The 17,634-nt window shown below is 32.4% G+C and overlaps 1 non-coding gene across 1 annotated transcript; it reads left to right on the plus strand.

Annotated features, from left to right (window-relative positions):
* Positions 1 to 16,999: 16,999 nt before the first annotated feature.
* Positions 17,000 to 17,106, plus strand: LOC143389717 (U6 spliceosomal RNA). The gene has a single exon (XR_013090153.2). It is a non-coding gene; the product is annotated as a U6 spliceosomal RNA (small nuclear RNA).
* The last annotated feature ends 528 nt before the right edge of the window (positions 17,107 to 17,634 follow it).

The following is a 17,634-nucleotide window of genomic DNA, read 5'->3' on the forward strand; positions in this document are numbered from 1 at the left end:
TTCTCTTGCTATTAAATGAAAAGTGAAGCCAAACAAACAAAATTACATTAGGTTTTCTAGTTAACCAAGACTATGGTCCTTGGCAGCAAAGTTTCCTGACAATAAAAGTAAATAATGCCATTTTATTTATGTCCATGTATGGTTTACAGAGCAAAGAGAATTGTGTTCTGTTTTTCTGTTGGCCAGTAAATTTCCCTGCAGATATGTACCTTAAAATAAGACAATAATCTGAAGAGTTAACTATTCTTGTTGATTACAAACACTTTCCAAGTAGACCTCAATATTCTTTTCTATTCCATAGTCAAACTTCCTGAATGAGTTATCTACATAGTTTTTTTTAACCATCACCTAAACACTAATAAACTACAGGTTGGCATCTATTCTCTTGTGCCACTAAAACTATTCTCCAGAGGATTCTAACAAGCCCTGTGTTGCCAAGCCTAAGGATCATTTCTGTGCAAATATCTTATTGGAAATAATCTCAGTACTTAGTCTTTCTAAACCCAAACTTTTCCTTTGGTTTCTGGTCCATGACAGAATAATGGTATTACTGCTTTACATACTGATATTGACAGTCTGTCTATCTTGCTGTTTCCTTCTTCTACCATTTTTTTTTAATCAATAATATTAGGAGTCTATGAATTTTATATTTTTTCACAAAAATAATGCTAGCCTATTTATTTTAAGTATTTATTATCTCATTGATGTCAACATTTTTAAATTGTCTCATTACAGTTATAGCATGTACTGTAATTTTAGCCTATTTATTTTGAGTATTTACTATCTCATTGATTTCAACGTTTAAGTTTTTGCAGAACAGTTGCACCATGTACTATAATTATCTTGGCTTAATATATAGACAGTCCAGGAAAGTATTGTTTGTCTGTTTTTTTTTATTAATAGTTACAAATTCTGCTTTTTCCCCCTTCCTTCCTACACAAATTGATTCTAATGAGTGACATCCCTTCAGGTTTAAGAACACACTGTCATATTTCCTTTAATATTTTTCTGTCAATTTTTCTCAGCTCCCATTTTTCTGAATGTGTTTTTAATTTTCCTCATTGTTGAATTCTACCCATGATTATTTTCTCTAGCATTGACTTCACAGGTTCTGTTTGTTAATTGCTTTCTGCTATACTATGCAGTAAAATCTAGGTGATTCTCAGTAACCATTTATTTTTAATAAAGTTATCTGCTGGTTAAGACAGCATGCCATCAATTTCCAGATCTCAGACCCAGAAGGAGCAATGTTTGGATGCAGATCAGGAGGGAGTTACATCCCAATCTAATCCAGAAAGACCTCAGGGAGGATAAAAAGGACAAGAAGACTAGGTTAATGCCTGGTCTTATAGATTTCCACTGATCTGCTCACTTCCCAGTAGGCCTGGTACCTGGCTGTCATAAGGCACATGCAGCAGACTAGCAGGTTTCTCCCAGTTGTGCCCTGACTCTGGATTTGAAGTCAGGCCCACCTTCCAGCCTACCAGCTTTTTCAGAACACAAGCAGTTGCTTCCTTTTCCTGATGTCTTACACTATATAAGCTTCTTGTTATTGGAACCAATAAGTTTCTTATTATTATTCCTTGTTCATAGAAAAATGAACAAAAACACTAGTAGAGAAAAAAACTACTATTGGCAGTAAGTCCACTCTAAAAATTGATTTCACATTGAAATCACAGTGAATTTTTAACATAATTTTGTAAGAATTGACATATTTATGAACACATATACTTCCATCACATAAAGTAGTATATTCTTTCCCTTGGTGGTAGTCTCATATCATATCCTTTGATAAAATTATATTGTTCTATCATATTACACATGCACAGAATTTAACATATTCTAATTAAGAACCTATTCTTGTGGTTGTACATTATGTGAGTCACACTAGTCATGTATTTATACAGGAGCATAGAAAGTTATATCCAATTCATTCTACTGTCCTTCCAATCCCCCACCCCTCCCTTCCTTCAGACTCCTTTGTTCTAATCCAAAGGATTTCTATTCATCCCCTGCCTATCCTCTGTTATTGCAGGTTAGCATCCATATATCAGAGAGAACATTCAGCCTTTGGTATACTGGAATGGGCTTATTTCACGTAGCATGCTATTCTCCAGTTTCATCCATTTACCAGCAAATACCATATTTTTCTTCTTCCTTCTGGATGATTAAATGTCCATTGTGCATATGTACTATATTTTCTTTATCCATTCATCTGTTTCAGGGCATCTAGGTTGGTCCATAGCTTACCTATTGTGAATTGAGCTGCTATAAATATTGATATGGGTATGTCACTATAGTATGCTGATTTTAAGTTCTTTGGGTGTAGATCAAGGAGTGGAATAACGGGGTCAAATGGTGATTTCATTTTAAGTTTTCTAAGGAATCTCTGTACTGCTTTCCAGAGTGGGTGCACCAATTTGCAGTCCAACACCAGCAATATATGAGTATACCATTTTCCCCACATTCTCACCAACACTTATTGTTGCTTTTGTACTTGATAACTACCATTCTGACTGGAGTGAGATTAAATCTCAGTGTAGTTTCAATCTGCATTTCTCTAACTGCTAGAGATGTTGAACATTTCTTTATATATTTGTTTACCATTAATATTTTATCTGTGAAGTGCTCATTAAGTTATTTTGCCCTTTTATTAATTGGGTTATTTGATTTTTGGGGTGCTAAGTTTTTTGAGTTACTTGTGTGTGCTGGAGATTAAAGCTCTATCTAAGGCACAGGTGGCAAAGATTTTCTCACATTCTGTAGATTCTCTCTTCACATTCTTGATTATTTACTTTTCTGTGAAGAAGATTTTTAGTTTAATTTCATCTAAGTTTTTTGTTGTTGTTGTTGTTTGTCTTTTTTTTTTTTTTTTGGTTGGAGGTACTAGGGATTGAACTCAGGGACACTCAGCCACTGAGCCACATCCCCAGCCCTATTTTCTATTTTATTTGGATACAGGGTCTCAATAATTTGCTTAGCATTTCACCATCCCTGAGGCTGGCTTTGAACTTGCAATCTTCATGTCTCAACCTCTCAAGCCACTGGGATTACAGGAGTGTACCATGGAACCTGCCTCCATCCCATTTGTTGATTCTTGATTGTACTTCTTGCACTTTAGGAGTCTTATTGCAAAAGTCAGTTCCTAAGCTGACATGATTAGAGTTGTGCCTACTTTTTCATCTAGTAGGCTTAGGGTCTCTGGTTTAATGCCTAGGTCCTTGATTCACTTCAATTCAGTTATGTGCTGGGCAAGAGATAGAGGTTCAGTTTCCTTCTACTACACATGGATTTACAGTCTTCCCAGCCCCATTTATAGAAAAGGCAATCATTTCTCTAATGTATGTTTATAGTGACTTCATTTAGTGAGAGGTAACTGTATTTAGGTATATATGGCTCTGTGCTTTCTATTCTGTTCTATTGGTCTTCATGTCTGTTTTTGTGACTTTTTTTTCTAACTATAGCTCAGTAGTATAATTTGGGCTGTGTTTTTGTGATGCAATAGTTTTATTGCAATGGATTGCTTTGGCTATTCAGGGCCACTTACTTTTCCAAATGAATTTCATGACTCTTTTTCTATTTTCATGAAGAATGTCATTCGAATTTTAATAGAAATTGCATTAAATCTGCATAACGCTTTTGATAGTATGGTCATTTTGACAATATTAATTCTGTCTATCTAATGACATGGGAAATCTTTCCATTTTATGAGGTCTTCTTCAATTTCTTTCTGTAGTATTCTGTAGTTTTCATTAAGAGGTCTTTCACCTCCTTTGTTAGAATCATTCCTAAACTTCTTATTTTTCATTTTGAAGCTATTGTGAATGGGATAGTTTTCCTGATTTCTCTTTCAGCTGATTTGTCATTGGTTTATAGGAATGCAACTGATTTAATGCAACTGGTGTTAATTTTATACCTTGCTACTTTGCTAAATTTGAGCATGCCAGGCCAGTGAGCTACTGCTTGAACCACATCCCCAGCCTTTATTCTTGTGATACATTCTACTTTGTCATAAAATATTATGATTTTTTGATTCATTGTTATAGTTTTAATACAGTATAATTTATTATAGTATGGGTGAACATATTAATTATATTTGATGTAAACTGGACTTTAAACATAACATTTCCATACGTTAGTATTTTTGTTTATTTTTTCAAAATTATTCAATATGTTTTGATTTTGGTCCTATAACCTGGAATGAGTTAATTATCATTAGTATTATCAATTATTTAAAGGTTAAACAGAAACTAATCATATAAATGTCTTTACATTTTTCCTTTTTCCTTTGAGATTCCTGTTTTTGGTGGTAAGATTTTAACTCTTTAATGTGTGGATGGGCCTGTTAAAATCTCCTACTTATTTTAAGTCAAGATTGATATTCTTCAAGAAAAATATTTTATTATTGTGTTTCATTATATTTAAATGGAATTTCAAATAATACATCATTGTGTATTTTTCTTCATTTTATCTGTGTGATTTTGTTTCATTTATGTGTGGTAGACCAGAAAGCATTTATTTTACTGTGCTAGATTTGAGTAACTTCAACAGAGACTCGCTATAAGGCCAGCCCCAAAGCCTAACATATTTACTCTGTGGCTATTTTCATGAAAAAAAAAAATCTGCCCATTTTTATAAAGAAATAAACCAAAAATTTTTCTTCATTTAATTTCTTCCTTTACTTGGAATTTTTAGACACACAATAATTGTAATGACAAATTTAGAGTTATTCTATTTTTTTTGATTCTAATTATAACACATTTAATCTACCTTCTTATCTGGAAAATGTAAATATAACACCTGTGCCCAGGAAAATGTACAAATTCAGGTTCAGATGACACCAAAGAATAACTTAAATATATACCTCAGCATACCCTTAGCAGAGAGACAGCCTGTGAAATGGAATAAATATAAAAGTGAATAAACAAAATAATTTGAAAAAACAAAACTTTGCGGAAGTGAGAGAACCTGATTGCCAGAGTTATCAAATTAATAGAATGAAATATCTAGTTGTCAATAAGAACATCACAAATGAACCCCAAGTGATTTAAAAAAATAGGAGACTACTTTTCAATTATTAAAAAAAATATTAATAATGTGTAAAAAGAGTTCCTGAAAAAAACTCAATGGCAGATCTACTAGACTAAACATTATAAAACAACTCTCTTATATATATGTTCATTGAACTAAAGAACTGTGTGAAATAGTCAAGATCACAATTTACAAACAAATGTAAATATCAATAAAGATAGAAAGCCTAAAAATAAACTACAAAGAAATTCTAGAGCAGAAAAATCCAATAACTGAAATAAAAATTTAATAGAGAAATTCAAAAGTATTTTGGAACTGACAGAAGACAGAATCACTGAATTTGTGAAAGGACAATTAAAATTATTGAGTCTGGAGAGCAAAGAGGAAAAAGGATTGAAGAAAGGTGAACAGAGCCTAATGGACCTGTGGAACATAAGCAAGTGGCTTCATACATACATTGTGGATTTTCAGAAGAAGAGAGAGAAAGGGGTAGAAAGAATATTTTATTAAATAATGCCTGAAATTTTCACAAGTGTTATTTAAAAATAAATATAAACATTTATGATGCTTTATGTCCTACAAGTAAGATGAACTAAAAGAGAAACATGTTGAGGTAAACATTCAAAAAGGACAAAGAGAATCTTAAGAAAAGTAAGAAAGAAACAACACCACATAAAAGGGATCCTGATAAGTTTATAGACACATTTTACTTCAGAAAAAATTTACAATCCAGAAATCAATGAGTTGATATACTTAAAATACTAAAAAAAAAAAAAAAAAAAAAAAAAAAAAAAAAAAAGCACAACAACAAAAAATACTGGTAGCCAAGAGTTATAGTCATCAAAACTGTCCTTCAAAAAGGTGGTAGAAATTAAGACATTTTCAGATAAACAAATGCTGATGGAGTTTGTGACCACTGGTCCTACCCAGCAAGAAATGCTCAAGGGAATCTTGTAGGTGAAAATGTAATTTGGAGCACCAGGAAGAAATAAATGATAGTGACAAAATTACCATTTCTGAATACAAGAGAATGCAACATTGACTTGGTTATTCATATCCTCTGAGTAGACAACTCAACTAAACAACAACAACAACAAAATTAAATATATTTGTCTATCCAGATTCATTCAGTAAATTGAAAAAAAAAATACACAGTTCTATTCGTTGCTGTTTTTACTTAGATTTTTCTTTTGCTCTATCATGAGTAGCAGGATTGTATGTGCCCTGTACATACTATTCATATAATTAGCCATATGAATGCAGATTTCCTTGAAGAGCAAAAATAAATAAATAATAAATAAGTAAAAATGAAAAATAAAACACCTTCAGCAATGAAAAGTATTGTGTAATTTTTTTTCAGTGATTGGACAAATTGAAACAGAACAATCTATTTCATTTTATTTTAAAGGAGATAGAAGAAAGGGAAAAAATATTTTAAAAATATGCATTTTTCTAGAAGAGTGGACAACTGAGATGCCTGATGTGTATGGGGGCAAGTGTGGATGGTTTCAGACCACTGACCTAGGTGGTATCTTTTCACAAGTTTCCTCTAAATTTTCTGAAATAAATAAAAGGTAAGAATGGTTAAACTAATAAGATTTCTTGTTTAATTAACAGAATGTCTTATTTATTTTTAATCTTCATTATTGCATTTTTAATTGTATAAAAAGTGAATTTCATTGTGACAATTTCATATGTGCATATAATATTCTTTAATTGTATTCATTTTCATGCAAGTGACATGATTGCACATTCTTTATAGGTGAATAATAGCCCATTATGTATATAAGCTACATTTATAAAGCCTTATCCAAACTTGATTAAACTCTGAGAACATTTGTTGACTTATGTAACTGAAAATTACAGCAAGTTTCTGAATTCACTGATTATATGGTGTAATTAGGTCATTAGCCATTAAACTATCTGTCCCTTGACTTTTCTGTCCTCAGGATTGGCCTTTTCTGAGGACTAACTGCTCTTAGGGTTACAAAGTAACTACCAGCATCAACCAATACTACAGTTTACTCCTATGTCTAAGGCTCCCTGCTGAAGTTTAAGGTAGAACTTTCCCTGACACTCAGAAGTCTCATCACATTCTACAATTCAGAATAAAACTAATGTCAATTTTCAAACAAATCATTGAAAAGTAGAAAGATAGAAACTGTGATTGATTTGGACAAAATAGGACACACTTAGTTTCTACTAAGTTATATAAGCTTCATAAAAAAGGTGAACATGTGGGAATAATGACTTTATTTTCTGGTACAGAAATGGAAAATGAATGTGAAAATTGACTGGCCTTTCTCTACTCTTGTACATTCTTCCTCCTCTTTTCCTCCTCTCTCTCTTCTTTGCCTAGAACTTCCTTCACAAAAATAATTTCACTTCACACATTCTACTCTTGTATATTTTTAAATGTTTATGCACACATTGAATATATCCAACTCTCCCCAAAAGGAAAAAATCCAGGAGCAATTACTGATTTAAGCCTGAAGTACAATCTCTCTGGATGGAGCACAGTCCTCCCACCATGTCTAGATGTTGCTTCCAGCAATCCAGTTGTATCTTGCTGAAGAATGATTTATTACCTTTAATTACAAACAAAAATAATTTCATAATGATGATACTTACAATAAAAACTCCCTTTTATAAAATAGAAAGTGAGAACAATGTGCAGTTGTCTCTGATACACTTTGTTTATTGGACCAGAACAGTAAAATCTTCCTTCGCTGGTAGGGAAGTGACTTTCATAGCTTGTGAATCAGCATCTTGTTTTCTCTTCTCACGAATCTAAACGTATCTGTTTTCTCTGAGACTCTTTAGGCATTATAGAAAATGTCTTTTCTGGATGCTACAACACTTTAGAAATGTGCTTTCTGTAGGTCAAAATTCTTGAGACTTGTATTTACTTTAAGAGATTCATCAGTCGTGTAGTTTAACTGGCCTTGGGGGTCACTCTGGCAAGACAGTCTTTTGAAGACTAGTTGTCAAGTCTAGGTGTTCAAAATCAAGTCTGTCATCAAAAATACACAATTCGAAATTGTCTGTGGCTATGAATGTGGAAGGTTCTGAGCACATAGCAAGTGCTGTGCTCTGTTGGTCATGAAACCTTAATTTATTACTTTCCTCTTGGTCTCAGTTAATGGGTGATTTTTACCAGTTGCCTCTGGCAGAAGCATACTTACTTTAGACAGCTGTATCTTTGCAATAATCAAGTTGCCCCCTTTCCCTCTCACAGTACTTTATAGAAGAGACAAGTCATGATAAACATTAGTTTTTTGGAATAAGTCATGGTAAACATTAGTTTTTTGTTCCAATCTTATTTTCATACAAATTTCTAAGTGTTTCTATTGTTACTCTTATAAGACTTAGTTTTTAAAAAATTCTTCCATGTCCCCAACTTCTAAAATTTCAGTTGTTTTTAATATATTCAATAGGTGAAAATGATCTCTCTTAGCAGAGAGATCATTTTCTCACAGAATTCAAGAAAGTCATACATGTTCAAAGATTTCTTCCATAGTTTAAGATATCATAAAATATCATAGAAAAGATTATACTTAATCCAATGTCTTCGGTTTTCCTTAGTAAATTTCCTGATGATTCAGTCACTATCGGAATTTGTTAGATGTGTCAATAAAAAATACGTCAGTTTATTTTTTTTCTAATATTTTTCTACTAGTATTTTCAAATCCCTGTGACAGAAAAAGAGTATTCTTATTGCACAGTATCAGTTTTGCTCAATCAATTTCTTATTTTAGAAAATTATTTTTGGCTCTTCATTTCTATTAGAAATAGATGATTTATTTGTGTTCTGACACAAGAAAACCTACCTTATTCAAACAGCTTTAACATGGTGAATGGCATAGGGGATATTTTGGAGAAAGATAATCTTCTGAGTTTACCAAATCAAAATCTTATTGGTATTAACATGTCTCAAGAAGTTTACTATCTTCTGGGTCTGCTGACTACAGCATTGATATTATCCAAGTTCTGATTTTGTACATAAGTGTAAAATTACTGCCAAGAATGTTAATCAGTGCTTGCTTTCTGATTCATATGATTGTTGGAACAAAAAAAAAGTAACTGGAAATCATTTCTGTACACAGTGAAAGAAATTTTCCCAAAGCAAATTTTTCATTATTCTTTGTGGCACAAATTTCATTATATTACTATTCCTGGAAAAACACATTACACACAAATAGAATGACTTGGCTTAACCTGTACACCTGATGAAAGACATGTGATTTAGTTTTCAACTTTTCATTCAGAAGCCTAATGATGATCCATACATGCTATCCTAAGGTTGGATACATAAAATCAAATTTACTTTAAACAAAAGGAAAGAATACTCTTATCTTAAACAATAACTGTGTATGCTAGAGGGATACTAGGAAATTTGTGGGGTTGTTGAAGAGAAAATTTATTAAGTTTCAGAACATGAAGATAGATTGAATTGCTGACAGCATATCAATATTATCTTGTAGGTGGGGCCAGGAATCATAGCTATTCCATGTGTAATTTTTCCTTATTATAGGACTGCAAAAAAAATTCTATCCAATCTAGATGTGTTTCTTTCTGTGGGAAGTCATGTTGAATTTCCTTTTATTGTTTCGTTGTAGTTTATGTAAAAATTTAAATTTAAATATTAATGACACAAATATATATTTTAAAAAGATCTGCATTTATTAGTAAGTATATTAGAATAGATTTTTAAATCATATCGGTCAACAATATGAATAAGATAAAATATGATAAACATAAAAATTAACATGCTGCTGAAATAGCAATAAAATAAGCCAAGTGACCAAGTACCCCTGCCAAAAAATAAAATGTGAAACAATTCATGATTATTTGCAATCAGAGAAGTGATGTTAATCAAACATGAAATATGGGTCTGTTTTTATGGGCAAATTCATTATCAGTTTAGAAAAAAATCAGCTAAATAATGGATTTTTGAAGAGAAAGTAGGCTGAATCTGAGACACATATTAAGCAAGACTTTCACTGGGGACTAAAATATAAAGCAGGAGAGTACCAAAGTAAGCCTATCAGTGATGGAATGCTACAATAAAACCATCTTTTACTTTTATGTCTGTGTGTTAAAAATAATAAGCCTTGAGTATTTTCAATTACAGATCTTTCTGGGTTCTGAAGTTCAAATTAGCAGTAGCTATCTAGTCATAAAAATCATATACTGATATAGAAAAGTAAAGTTCAATATAGTTTCCCAGGTTAGCAGTTTTCATTGTAACCCAAAAGAAGCAAATTAAAACCTGTTTTATTGGAAATCATTCTCTATTTAATCCCTCAGGATATTATCAGATTAAATTTAAAAAAATATGACCTCAGTATATAGAGAAGTCTGTAATTTTTGCAAAAATTCAATATAATTTTAGAATGAAATATAAATGTTAAAATAAAAATCACAATAACACATTAAGAGAAGATTTCATTCAGCTAAATAGACACTTAGTAAAGCATTTTTTATTTACACCTAACATATTCAATTTGTCAGAACACAGAATACTTGAAGAATAAGCAAAAGAATATATCTAATGATAGCATAGTAACAAAAAATGATTTGGTCATATTAATATCAGAAAGATATTTTCAAAAATTTTAAAAATCATTAATAATTTATAAGATGTTTGAACATTAAGAAAACCTAATAATTCTAAATTTTCAACATCATATAAATGTAGCCAAGCAATCATTGCAAGGAAAAATAAATATAAAAGTCTACATATTTATAAATTTTCTTGAATTTCTTCAACTAAGAACACATCAAGGAGGCATATACTTGTAATCTCAGTGAGTAGGGAGGCTGAGATAGGAGGATGACAAGTTCAAAGATTGCCTCAGAAGCTCAGCAAGACCCACTCTCAATAAATAAATAAACAAATAAAAAATTAAAAAAAGACTTGGGTATAGCTCAGTGGTAGAGCATTTCTAGGGTCAACCCCTTGTACTACAAAAAAGAAAAAATATCATAATTGAACAGAAGATGGATAGATAGGCATCTGGATATGTATATCTTAATACAGAATTTTGTACTGTTTGAACAAGTGGGTATACAAGAATGTCCTGCATTCCATTAGAGAACATGTAAGAAAACAAAGGCATGCAGCAATGTAATGAACTGCTGTATAAGCTCAAGATCACATTCCTATCTTATGCAATCAAAAGGGTAGACTTGTCTGGTGTTATGGTGCATGTGTATACTCCCAATGACTTGGTAGGCAAAGGGGATTTTAAGTTTCAGGCCAGTCTAAGCATCTTTGTAAGGCCCTAAGCAACATAATGAGACATGATCTCAAAATCAAAAAATAAAAATAAAAGGGATGAGGATGTAGCTTTGTAATCAATTGCCCCTTAAACCAGGGGTTAAGTTACAACCACACCCCAGAAAAAATAAAGTGGACTAACTGGAGAGAAAGGTACTACCTACTTTTAGATTGCATGGTGGTACCTAATTTAACTAAGCCCCATTCAGATAAAAGTACATGCTATCTTTCTTTTATGCTTTCAAATACCAATGGATACTATAGGACCCCAGAATATCAGAGACCAAATGGTAGTATTTGAGAGCCCAGAGCTAGGTGAAAGCATTTTTACAATCACTGTGCCTTGATCCATAACAATCTGGTTGCTAGTGAATTAAGGAATGTATGGAGTTGGGATACATAGACAAAACACCACATGCACAGCTTGTTTTAATTAATAGTGAAGGAAAATGAGGCATGGCAAGATTTAGCCAACCTTAATAACTGTGATAGAGACATAGATGGTAGTAGGTAACTCTGAATCATTCACTGAGAATCCTTGAGAACACATGTACCTCAATCACTCACTAAAAATGAGAATATTTCTAAGTTGACACCTCTAGGTTTTGAAATATCATCGACTACCTATGGAATGTTGCTCCTACCTATTTATTGAGTTGCCTTGAAAGTTGCCAAATTCAAGCAAATTTTGGAGAAAAGGCTGCCTTTTTTATTATAGGCCCAGGCTTTGGTCAAATTGTTCTTTTTCTTGTGCTTGAAAATGTAGCATATGAAGTGATATACAACAAGGTATTTGTGTATATCATATTGCTAAATGAATCTCTATCAGGTTCTAATATAAGGAGTAACAGGAATTTCTAGGGCTTTGAGGAAAGAACATTCATTTTGAGTTCAGTGAACTACTCTTTGTTGGCAGCATCTGGGATGTTCTTAGATCCAAAAAGAGAAAGACATTCTACCAAGATTCAAAAATCGATGTTGAGACATAAAGCTGCTCATCAGAAACTGAGTTTTCTCTCACCAGCCATGTTTGTAAAACAGTCTTTATGACAGTAACCCATTGCTTAACTCAGACTTAAGCAGATCCATAAAACCCAAGGAAACTGCAGGAGCAGATTCCCATGACAATTTACCCACCCCACTATCACTTTTATCTTTAATCCATACCTAGAGCTTTAGTAAAGTTCTCCCCAAGCCAATTTATACAAAAGGAAATGACTTGAATCAGCTCCACATGTAGGTCTTCACAGTATATTGATATTAGGCAGATTGAATAACATAGATGCAAAATGGCCCCACTTAAGGATGACTTAAGGAAAAATAACGATGAAAGAAATTCTTCACATGAGGAGAGATCTGAGGAGCCCACTTATCTATTCGTTTTGTATAGCTGAAAGAAGACAGGAGTTTCCATATAGGTAAATTTCTGGATTGTGTATAACTTCAAGACTATTTCATCAGGGACTGAAATAAAGAAGATTGCATAATTGACAAGTCTCAGGAATGAAAATGTGACCAAACTGTGGGAGTGGTATGAACTATGGGAATTTTTCATGTCACAGTAGTCACATAAGAAAGCAACTTTTGTAAAATCATCTGTTAGCATCACCTATAGTTTGATTGTCAGACAGCTTTTTTGTTAAGTCTCCCACAATTCCATGAGCAGAGAAATTTTGGTGACAGGGATGAAAGATATTTATTGTTCCAAAAACAAGGTAGTTTCCTCAGTGACACTTGATTTAAGTACTGCTTAAATTATTGCTTAATTTCCAAAAGCCAAAGGCATGTACTGAACCTCAAAATGGAACCATTTTTTTGGGAGCCAGATAGCCACTTGAAGAAAATCATTTATATTTGATCAACTCTAACTATGAGAAAACAGTAACTTTTTTCTTATAAGAGCTGACATGGACTCAATATTTGGAATTGCTCTATGTGTACAGTGTCTTCACCAGAACAACATTTTTAAATGCCCTTTGCATCATTGTATCTTTGTACAAATATAGCCTGCAACCAATGTGTAGAAATGGACTTCTTTCTATAGGTCTTACTATGAACCCTAACTCTTGGGGATACACTGTTGGACTATAATGTTGAAAATAATTTAAGACCATTATAATAAAACACTAGTATCAGTTTATGAAACATCCCTCTTGGATCTTGTAACACCTTGAATAAAAAAAAAACTCAATATATGAAACGTTACTCTAGCTATAAAAGACACCTGGCAAGACCAACGGATTGAAGAAAGGGTGAAAATTCTCTCTCTCAAAATCACAGTTGGAGACACACTTTTGGAATTTTTCTTCCTACTACAATATTATATTCTTCTGGATTATGGTTTCTGTTTTATTAAAACTGGAATAATGAATTCTTCTTAGGGACACAATATTATCTTCTACTAATTTTAAAACTGTGTCTTTTGGGGTCAATTAGGCCAAAAAGGAGTAATTTGTGTTGGCCAACGTAATAAAAGAATATAGCCATAACTGGGAGATGTTGGAATCACAGGTTTCTGCCTGGTTCTCACTATCCAAGTTGCAACCAAAAGACCAAACCCTTTGGAGATGATGATCTCAATCACACTACCAAATAAACCAGAGGAGCCAAATTGATAGCTGAAGATGAGCCCCTTCTACTGTGTTTTCTAAGCAAAGTTGATTGGCTAGTCTCTTGAAGGAAAATCTGATCAGAAACTACTTCATGGTGATTAAGTGGGGTGACTACTACACTTAGGGGAATGTAGACCATATATAACCAAGATTATATTGAAGGTCATGATAAAAATATCTAAATGACACATGGAAGAGATAGAATTTGGCAAGGTTCTGTCTGTGTGATCATTTCATTTCCTCAATGTCTTCTTGTCTAGTCTCTCTTTGGGATTCCAAGTTCATATTCCCACACACTATTGAACTTGAATTAAATAGTATATTATTGGGCACCAAATTCATAACTTCCTAATTCAACATGCAGTGCTCCCATTTAATCTGGGATCTCTGCCTCCCTGTACATTTAATCGTATTGAGTCAAAAATATGAAAAGGAAGGCAGCTGAGTGTCCTTTTATCCTAAATTCTCTCTTCCATGGACAATTTTGAGTTGAATTTACCCATATAACCCACAAAGTAATTCGATGTTTTGCTCTATACGTGATTGTAATATGTCTTTGCTTGCCTCGTTTGCTTTATTTTTTTCTTATTGTTGTTTTTACTTTCCCTTCTATCATCTCTGCCCAGTATGTGTCCACTCCAAAATCAGGGCCACTATTCTAATCTGTCTTGAGTTCAAGAAAACCACATTGTTTTTTTCCAAGATTGATAAAATTGAAACACATCGCAAACATTCAATCAAGAATTTTACAACACAGACACAGACTATTATAATAAAAGGAAAGTATTCTCCAGAGAAACAGAACCAATAGGTTTGTACATTTATAGAAACATATTTATTTTTGAGAATTGGCTCATGTGATAATGGAGAATGGCAAGTCTAAAATCTGCTGTGGGAGCAGGCAGGCTGGTGAGGGAGAAAGTCTACCAAGGCCATCTGCTGCAGAACTTCTTCATGACCAAGGACATTCAATCTTTTGTTCTTTTGAACCTTCAACTGATGTGGTCTGCTCACATTGTGGAAGGCAGACTGCTTTACTGGGTCCACTAATTAAAATGCTAACTTCAACTAAATATACTCTTGCAAAAAAAAAAATCTTGAAGAATATTTGAATACATGCAAAAGAAATCTCGGTGCTGAAGAACTCCCATATCAGTATAACATGCTGTGTTTTGTTAAAATAAAAATGTATGTCATGAAACTTAGGGACAAGTTGACATACTTTTAAAGTGAGATGATTTTGTAATATGTAAAAGAAATCAAGTATATTATTTATTTAGATATAATTCAAAATTATATTTAAATATCTTTTCACAATTTGAATACATTTTTCTTCTGAAAGCAAGTGATATTCTAATCATTCCTCAATAAATACATTAAATTTAACATTACTATTTTTTTCATAGGTGGTAAAAGTCCATGTATATGATAACATAGTATAATCACATGAAAATTTAAGGAAACATTTATTGTAAGGGTTAATTTACATACTCACATGTTTTACATGTGAGGTAAGAGGTAGGAAGGATTTTTCTGATAATGTATCCTGTGAAATAGATTGGAAATTCTGACACCTAAAAGACTGTGTTCAACAAGGTCAATTTTCTCATTTGTAAAAGAGAGGTCCTTAGTTGTGCACTATTGGTTTATTTATTCATTTATTTATTATGAAGATTAAGAAAGATCCTCTACAAAAGCTGTAGGCAAAGTCCTGATCACAATTTACATTGAATCAATGCAGGCTGTCATTTAACAGTGAAACACAGCTGTTGATGATGTGGTATCAATCTATAGAAGATGATGTTGTTTCAATCTATAGAAGAGATCTTGAACTATGAGTGTATTTCAAAGGAAAACCCATTATTTTCTCAATTTTTCTGAACTGGAAAACTGGTATCTTCAAGTTATCCTTTTTCTGGAAAGGGTAGAGACACAATCTCCAAGGTAACTAAGTCCCAAAACATATCACAGTTTAGAAACAGAAATTTATACTTAAAATTTTACTAAGAAGCAAAGAGGTCATTGGTAACAAATTGCAGCTCAGTAGCAATATGCTATGTGTAGTCAACCTTCTAGTCACCCAGTCTTCAGGGTCAATTGCCAATTACTACTGAATTCATATGACCAGCAATGGTGTTCAATTTAAGTAAAACTTAAGTCATGAAGAACTGTTCTGGTTTTTTTGGAAGCTTCAGTGTCTTAAATTAACAATATAGCTCATTGAATTTTACTTTCATCATTTTATGCAAAAACTTAAAATGACAATTATAAAATGGAATACTGTTCAATAATATTTGATAAAATAGAGTGACTACATACTCATTTCAGACATGAAATTAGTTAGAATGATGTTTAGATTATTCAGAAATAATTTCTAGTTGGGTGAAATAGTTGTATTAGCTGGTTCTCTTAATTATGTGATACTAACTTTGAATAAAGCAAATGCATAATTCTGTCTATTAGGACTACAAAAATAAATGTTTTTTTCCTTCTCTTTATAATCTCTGAAATAAAATTTAATGCCAATGTGTTGTATCCAGAGTTCCATCATGGATCTAGGGTTATAAATTCATATAGTATATAATGGAAAGTATATTTTTGTGTGTTTTTCAAGAAGTTTCAACTACTGTAAACCAAGTGTTTTTAAATAGTTGAAAATTAATTATATAGTATGGAATTTATACTATTTTTCTGATTTCAAAGAATTTATTTTTCAAGTGTTTAAAAATCTAGCATATCCTTCAGTTTCTAACTTGTCCAAGAATATGTTATGCTAGCAAACAATGCATCAAAGTTTAGAGCAAAAAAGTATTCAAAAGTCAATGTCATGAAATCAGATAAGATACATTGTTTATTTTTATCAGACAAAAAAAATCTGAGTGTAAATTTAATGCAACTCAAGCAACATCAAGCTATATCACATTATTTGTGTATCATTACTAATAATAATTTTACAGATTGGAAAATAATATTAGCTTTTGAGCATAAAAAAACTTAACTTTTTTCCACAGGATTTGCATGGATTGAGCAGAATATTTAACTGCTTAAAACACCTTTAACAAAAGTTCAACAGCTGCTTAATTCAGCAGCATATATACTAAAATTGGAGTGACACAGAGAAGACTAGCATGGTCCCCACACACAGATGACACACAAATTCATGAAGTGTTCCCTATTTAAAAAAAGAAAAAGAAAAGAAAAGTTCAACAAATACAATGGAGAAAAAAGGCAAAAGTTTTGGCATTTGTAAAATATAATAGTTGTCCATATATGCTATGCATTCATTTAATCTTTGACTAAAGAATTTAGTATTATTCTTTGAATATAAGATGTCCCTCTATAATTCCTGTTAATGCAGGAAGATTCATAGATTGGATTATGAGAGCTATAATTTAATCAGTCCTTTCTAGTTTGAATGAAATGACTGGGTGGTAAGTGTAAACAGGTGGTGTGTGGTAGGTGGAGGTGGGTTACTGGGCCATGTGACCCTGGAAGGGTGCACATTCCAGAGATCCCTCTCTGACATCTGCCTCTTGACTCTTCCATGAGCTAAGCAACTTTCCATTGCTGGCTTCTTCTCCCATCATGTGCCACTTGAGCAGAACATAGAGCCTTCCATCTAAGGACTGAGATATTTGAAACTATAAACACCAAATAAACTTATCCTCCTCTAAGTTGTTCTTGAGTAGTACTTTGATTACAGTGATG

Source organism: Callospermophilus lateralis, unplaced genomic scaffold (genome assembly GCF_048772815.1).
Source record: "Callospermophilus lateralis isolate mCalLat2 unplaced genomic scaffold, mCalLat2.hap1 Scaffold_101, whole genome shotgun sequence".
NCBI classification, from domain to species: Eukaryota; Metazoa; Chordata; class Mammalia; order Rodentia; family Sciuridae; genus Callospermophilus; species Callospermophilus lateralis.